General features: G+C 33.4%; 1 long non-coding RNA gene across 1 annotated transcript in view; it reads left to right on the top strand.

Annotated features, from left to right (window-relative positions):
- Positions 1 to 709, top strand: part of LOC135224551 (uncharacterized) — a 7,070-nt gene extending 6,361 nt beyond the window's left edge. The window contains exons 3-4 of the long non-coding RNA XR_010316762.1: positions 41 to 191; positions 568 to 709. This is a non-coding gene — a long non-coding RNA (uncharacterized LOC135224551). The remainder of the gene's footprint in view (positions 1 to 40; positions 192 to 567) is intronic.
- Positions 710 to 7,500: the final 6,791 nt, after the last annotated feature.

Genomic DNA, 7,500 nt, shown 5'->3' with positions numbered 1-7,500 from the left:
TACGAAAATGCAAGTAAGACATTCTTTCATCATTCTACAGCAAAGCTAGAAGAGACACCAGAGACTTGCCCTAATGGGTATTATCAGTGTGACGGAGGAGTTTGCATCCCACAGCAATATGTCTGCGATGGAATTCAGGACTGTATTGTGGGAGATGACGAGAAGAACTGCAGTGGATAGGATTAGACCACGTATGTATAATTTATTAACAAGACCAGTAATCTAAATGAGTTGCAGCTTTTAAATGTAAACAGAACCATTTTGTGCATATATATATATATATATATATATATATATATATATATATATATATATATATGTATGTATGTATATATATATATATATATATATATATATATATATATATATATATATATATTATATATATATATATATATATATATAATATATATATATATATATATATATATATATATATATATTCAAGTCTAAAACTGTGAGTAAGATATCTTCATATCTTCAGTATGATAACCAGAATTCATCTACGCTTATTGCAATATCTAGCAAGAATACAATTCTTGAAGTCCATTTTCTCTTCGCTTTTAGGTTCCCAAGGAGGACACTGATTGCCCCTGAGGATATGACTGCAAATTCTAAATGGTTTTTTGATATACTGCAAATTACTCTGATTGCCTGATTGCGCTTTGTGAAGCATCAATTCCTTCAGAAGTAAAATTCATTATTTTATTTTCGTGAAGTTTTCTTAACCTACTTACCATTCCTTACGTATAAGATATCAAAAAGTATAAGGTCTCGTATTACCAATAGTGATTGTGCTCAGTTATCATGTTTACTATCCAATGACATCAGATTTTGGTGAATTAACTAGACCTTCTTCAAAAAATCTTAGAAGGGAATTCTAAAAGCGCAACTGGTACTATAGTAGATTCACATCAACCTTGCATTTGACGTCTAGGCCAGTCCCTTACGACGCTTCTGATTGGCTGTTGATAAACCAATCACAGGGCTGGAAACTCTCAGTCTCTCTCGAGAGCTCACACAGGCAGGATGTATGATCCACCTCTCCTGAAAGACGTATCCCTCAGGAGACGTGGAACATACATCCTGCCTATGTGAACTCTCGAGAGAAACTGAGTGTTTCCAGCCCTGTCATTGGCTTATCAAGAGCCAATCAGGAGCGTCGTAAGGGACGGGTCTAGACATTAGATGCGCGGGTGATGTGAATCTACTATGGTAAGAGGTAAAAAAATCTGTGAATATAACCAAAGAAAATCTGGAAGATATGATCATTTGTAAGATATAATGTAAATCCATTGTTATACTTAGATAACCAAATGGCTGATCACAATAAGCCTTAAGTCAAGATGGGAAACAAATGAAGAACCTCTGGGAAGGAGAGATTATTCATTCATTTCCACTCTGGTTTCAACACTTATAGTGTGCGAGGAATTAGAGAGTTTAAGATATCAATGTGGTAAAATAAAATGCATATATATGTGTTGACAGTGAGCGCTAAGCTCTCTCACCACCCGCTTCTAGCTTCTGTATAACTACGTAGAGTGAAGGCACCTTGGTTCGAGGTTGCAGATAGTACCCTTGGGCAGGGACGTTCCCATTCAGGTCCTTGTTATCCCTTCAAAATTTGTGACATAACTGATTAGAAAATATATCATAAGGCGTCACTTGGAATGATTGCCAAGGAAGTCCAAAACATTAAAAAATTTGAAGTCCCAACATTTGAAGCAACCCCCCCCCCCCTCTTTCTCAAATAAAATCATATCCTAAAATTTCGACCTCAGAAGAGAAGGGAATATAACATTCCATATAAAAGGGATAATCGATAAAGGGACAAAGCAAGAGCGGAAGGATAACAAAGGACAATAATTCAAATGTCAAAGTCCTTTGTAAGTAACAAAATTTTAAACTAAAATAAATTTTCGCTTCAAGAGTAACAAAGTATGTACAAACAAATGATAAGAAATCAACAGTAATTATTACGCATTTCTTAATGTCACTTTTACTACAAATTTAGAAAATGAAGAAAACGAAATAGCGTTATCGAGTGCTTCGTCCAAAAATTTTAAAAAAATAGAATAAAATTTTTTTTAAAATGTTAAAAATCAAATTAACGACATTTTCCAATAGGTATTTAAGTACAAATTGTGTGGAGTGTAATATATAATTTTGGCCCAATACCAAGCGCTGGGACCTATGAGGTCATTCAGCACTGTAACGGAAAATGATAGTCGAGAGGTTTTAGATGGTGGAAAGTGAGATGGAAGAAAGAGAATATGAACGGAGGTTCAGTAAAAGGAATGAAAGTGGTTGCAGGTAGGGGCCAAAGGAAAGTGCAAAGAACTTTAAATTAAGCAATGCCTACAGTGCACCGCAACAAATTGTGTGAGATTAGCCTTTCTACCATAAGCTCCCTTTATTTCATTTCGGGGTGCTTGGTTGAGATTTTTTTTTAGTTATTTTTTTTCTTTTTTGTGAATGGGGAAAGGAAACCTTACATGTTAAGTAGGACTACTATGGGTTTCACAGACAGTGCAAGCACGTTTTTTGGCAATAACTCTGTAACGAACACTCGTATCAGTACTAGATTTTGCTATAGTGTATTACACCCAGTGCCGTAATTTATAAGATTACCATGAATCACTACTTGTAAAGAAGAAAGACACTTGCCCCTGTACAAAGAGGCAAAAACTCGATTAGCCAGAAATGGATACGAACACAACAGTAAAAAGCTCCGCCTACCCTCTCCCCCCACCCCCCCTCCATTCCTTCTTCCCTCCCTCTCCTTTCTTTCTTCACCTGGCCTCCACCTCTCTCTCTCTCTCTCTCGCTCTCCATCTCTCTCTCATCTCATACTCTCTCTCTCTCTCTCTGAAAATTGCTTCAGTTTAAACTTATTTCGTATGATTTTTTTATATTATCTATCTCTCTAATGATTTACATTGTTGTATATTTTTAATGATTCACTCGGTTGTTACCTGCCAGTTGACTGATTTATTTATGCATTGATCAGCTCATCTGTGTGTGTGTGTGTGTGTGTATGTTAGTCCAGGCATTTTACAGTTTTTGGGGGACAAAAATTATACAGAGAAAATCTTTCCTGATTTGTTTACAGTCAAGCAATACTAACAACATATTCAAAGTCCCAGTCCGAGAAAATATGGGAAAGTAATGAAAATTCACTTTTTCGATTTCACTCATTTCAGGCCATATTCAGGCTGGGACGGATGAATAACATTGTTAAAGTCTGTGACTTGGAGTAGAAAGAACCTCATATTAGATGTTTTTTCATCTTTTCGGAATATTAGATTGCACTATGAAGTGGCAAGCATTGTGTGAATCATAAGAATATCCAATATAGCATACAAGTGATATAGAAGTTTGCATGTATCACTGACAGTAACATTAATATAGTTTTAGCACTATGGTTTCTGTTATACACTTAGCAGTATGCTTTCTGTTATGTACTTCCCGATGCATAGTATTACTAAGTACATTTTTAAGCTCACTGACCAAGCAACAACTATGGCAACAAAATTGGCAACTAAGATTGGTAGTGAGCACATACAAGTAGATCCCCAACTTCTCTTCCAGCGGTTGGTGATTGCAGCCAAGGCATCTGATATTACTGTGGATATGTTTAACTTCGAATTATGTAGTTATCCACCTGCCCCGTTCGATGAATCTCTCATGATGAGGGAAGCCCAGAAATCAGGTTTTGCCAATGCCATCTGGTCTGAATTAAGTGAAGCTGACCAAGAAACATCAACCAGTGAAGTAAAATATGTACTAGACGGAAAGAGAAAAGTTGGGATGGAAGTCACGTTCTCAGAAGAGATGAAAGTGTCCCCGAAAAAAGATATATTTCTTTCAAATACAAAGCATAAGGCAAACTTCATCATTTTGCTAGGGAAATATCTACAACTAAATGGACATAAAGTTGTTCTTGCTGATTGTGATGCTGACTTCTTGATTACATAGGTGACAAAAGAATCAGCAGCATTATTGATAGGAAATGATACAGACTTGTTAGTCTTGTTGTGTTACTATGCTGATCTAAATACCCAAAACATATTCATTATGAATGAATCAAAATTGAAACCAAGATTGTGGAATATCAAGAAAATGAAGCAAGTACTTGGTGAGTCAGTGTGCAGGGACATTCTTTATATACATGTATTCCTCGGTTGCGATACTTTATCACACATATATGGCATTAGCAAGAATGCCTCACTGAAGAAATATGCAAAACACCAAGAATTCCGCAGGCAGGCTGAAATATTCAATGCAGCATGAAAATCTGTTGATGAAATCATATCAGCTGGAGAAAAAGCTTTAGATAGTTTATGGAATGGTGAAGCCACTGATAGCCTGAACAACCTCAGGTATAAGAGATTCTGTGAGAAAGTATCAGTGAAAAGCTCCCACCTTATGTGTCAGAGTTTACCACCAACTTCTGCATCAGCTAAATTCCATAGCATGAGAGTATATTTCCAAGTCCAGCAGTGGAAATGTGTCTCCTCCCTTAATGCCAAAGAATGGGGTGGTTGGTTTTTTTTTAGATAATGGGAGCTTTCTTCCAGTAATGACAGATATACAACCTGCCCCAGCATCGCTGTGTCTAAATCAGATGTACTGATACGAAAACACCGAGTTGACGGTGATTTGTAAGGTCTGGATCGATATAAACTTATAGCCTCTCTGTTGGCCGAATTGATAACGTCACTGTCCGTCCTGATTTCATTCCTGTCCACTGGACAGTGGTTCGATCCCATGAGGGGACGAAATTATTATCAACTAAAAATTCCCCTTCGGTACATATATTAAAATATATCAATTCCGAGGTGGGGCGAATTAGATATTAAAGGACATTTGTAGCTCGAATGATTTATATGTATCACGGTGATGTGACAATTATTTATAATATGGCTAGTGGGTCAAACGTTTGAATTGGCTAACATGGTAGAGGGGGTTTCATATCGATTCTAATTACGAAAACACCGAGTTCGACGGTGATTTGTAAGGTCAGAATCGATATAAACTTATAGCCTCTCTGTTGGCCAAATTGATAACGTCACTGTCCGTCCTGATTTTGTTCCCGTCCACTGGACAGTGGTTCAATCCATGAGGGGACGAAATTATTATCAACTAAAAATTCCCCTTCGGTACATATATTAAAATATATCAATTCCAAGGTAGAGCGAACTAGATATTAAAGGACATTTGTAGCTCGAATGATTTATATGAATCACGGTGATGTGATAATTATTCATAACATGGCTACGTGGGTTAAACGTTCGAATTGGCTAACATGGTAGAGGGGGTTTCATATCGATTCTAATTACGAAAACACCAAGTTCGACGGTGATTTGTAAGGTCAGAATCGATATAAACTTATAGCCTCTCTGTTGGCCGAATTGATAACGTCACTGTCCGTCCTGATTTCGTTCCCGTCCACTGGACGGTAGTTCGATCCCATGAGGGTAGGAAATTATTATCAACTAAAAATTCCCCTTCGGTACATATATTAAAATGTATCAATTCCAAGGTAGAGCGAATTAGATATTAAAGGACATTTGTAGCTCGAAGGATCAATTGTTAAGATGTATCTTTTGATGGTCAGAATTTTTTAGTATCCAGTTTATTTCTAGTCGAGTCATTTGAAACTACGTTTCACTTCATCAAAGCACAGATATTTGTACAAGCTGTGCAATTGTACTGTAAAATGTTAGGATGGGTTTAATGCTAACACAATTGTTGTTTAATAAATATCAACTTATATTTTTCATCTTACTGGCATTTATCAAAATACATTTAATTCAGTGCTAATATCAGTTTAGATGTATTGAAAGCATTAATTCTTTTCTTTATAAAAGGTAGAATTTTATTTTTTTCAAGACTTTAATACAGCATTTTGTATATACAAGCCCTACAGATTTTTCTTTCTATACCTGTATTTTTTATTGTAATATCGAAAATGAATTAAAATCTAGACATTTTAAGCAGGAAAGAGTATGTACAATAAATTTTGCAAATAGTGCGTCACTACAAAAAAAAAAAAAAAAAAAACTGCTGGCACCGCTAATAATGTATATAATAGGCAACCAAAGATACAGTCAGTAGTTGTAGGCATACTTGACATTGGCTAGAGAAAACATTAGCTTTGCTCAAGTTCCCGGATTTTCACATGCTGGGACTTTTTTTCTAGAGTGTTAGACAAATCATTCTATCCGAAAAAACAAAAAAATCTTCTGTACCAATTATGTCCGATTTCATGATGTTTTGGCCTTAAAAATCCTGGACTATGTGTGACAGTGGTAGCCTACTGTGAATGGTTATTAGAGTGAGAGATATATGAATGTATGGTGGAGTAGTAGAACGATAGACACTATGATTGAAGGTAAAGCGACTGTTATACTTGTGTTTGGTTACTTTCTTCGCAGTCCTCATTTGGAATCAGGGCAATCGGCCATATACTTGTATTACGAAGGTGAAGAAGGGACGGCCACCTCGGAACATAACTGTCGGCGTGATTGCAGAAATGCGTTTGTCACGCAACTTTTCCACTTTGTGTATATATGTATATATATATATATATATATATATATATATATATATATATATATAATAGATATATATATATTATATATACATTATATATATATATATATTATGATATATATATATATATATATATATATTATATATGTATATATATATATATATATATATATATATATATATATATATATATATATATATATATATGATATATATATATATAGTATATATATATATATATATATATATATATATATATATATATATATATATATAGTATATATATATATATATATATATATATATATATACTATATATTATATACTACATCTATATATATATATATATATATCTCTATCTATCTAGCTATATATATATATATATATATATATATATTCCCTATATATATACTATATATATCGATATCTATCTATCTATCTATATATATATATATATATATATATATATATATATATATATAGATAGATAGATAGATATAGATATATATATATATATATATATATATATATATATATATATATATATAATATATATATAGATAGATAGATTATAGATATATATATAAGATATATATATATATAGATAGATATATATATATATATATATACACATATATATATATATATATATATCATCTATATATATATATATATATATATATATATATATATATATATATATATAATATATATACATATATATATACAATAAACATTCATGACTTAAAAATATGTGCACCGGTATAATCAAGGCTTTAACTCTAATAAACGTCCGGTACAAAGACTCAATTTTTATTTGTAACACAAAGTAACTATAACCAGTTTACCTATTCAAAACCAATCTGGAGCCAATTAGCAGCTTTCTCATGGCAAAAAAGTGAAAAGTTGCGTGCCAAACGAATTTCTGCAACCACGCCGACA

This window comes from Macrobrachium nipponense, chromosome 12 (assembly GCF_015104395.2).
Source record: "Macrobrachium nipponense isolate FS-2020 chromosome 12, ASM1510439v2, whole genome shotgun sequence".
NCBI lineage: Eukaryota > Metazoa > Arthropoda > Malacostraca > Decapoda > Palaemonidae > Macrobrachium > Macrobrachium nipponense.
This window is presented reverse-complemented; position numbering and strand designations above follow the sequence as displayed.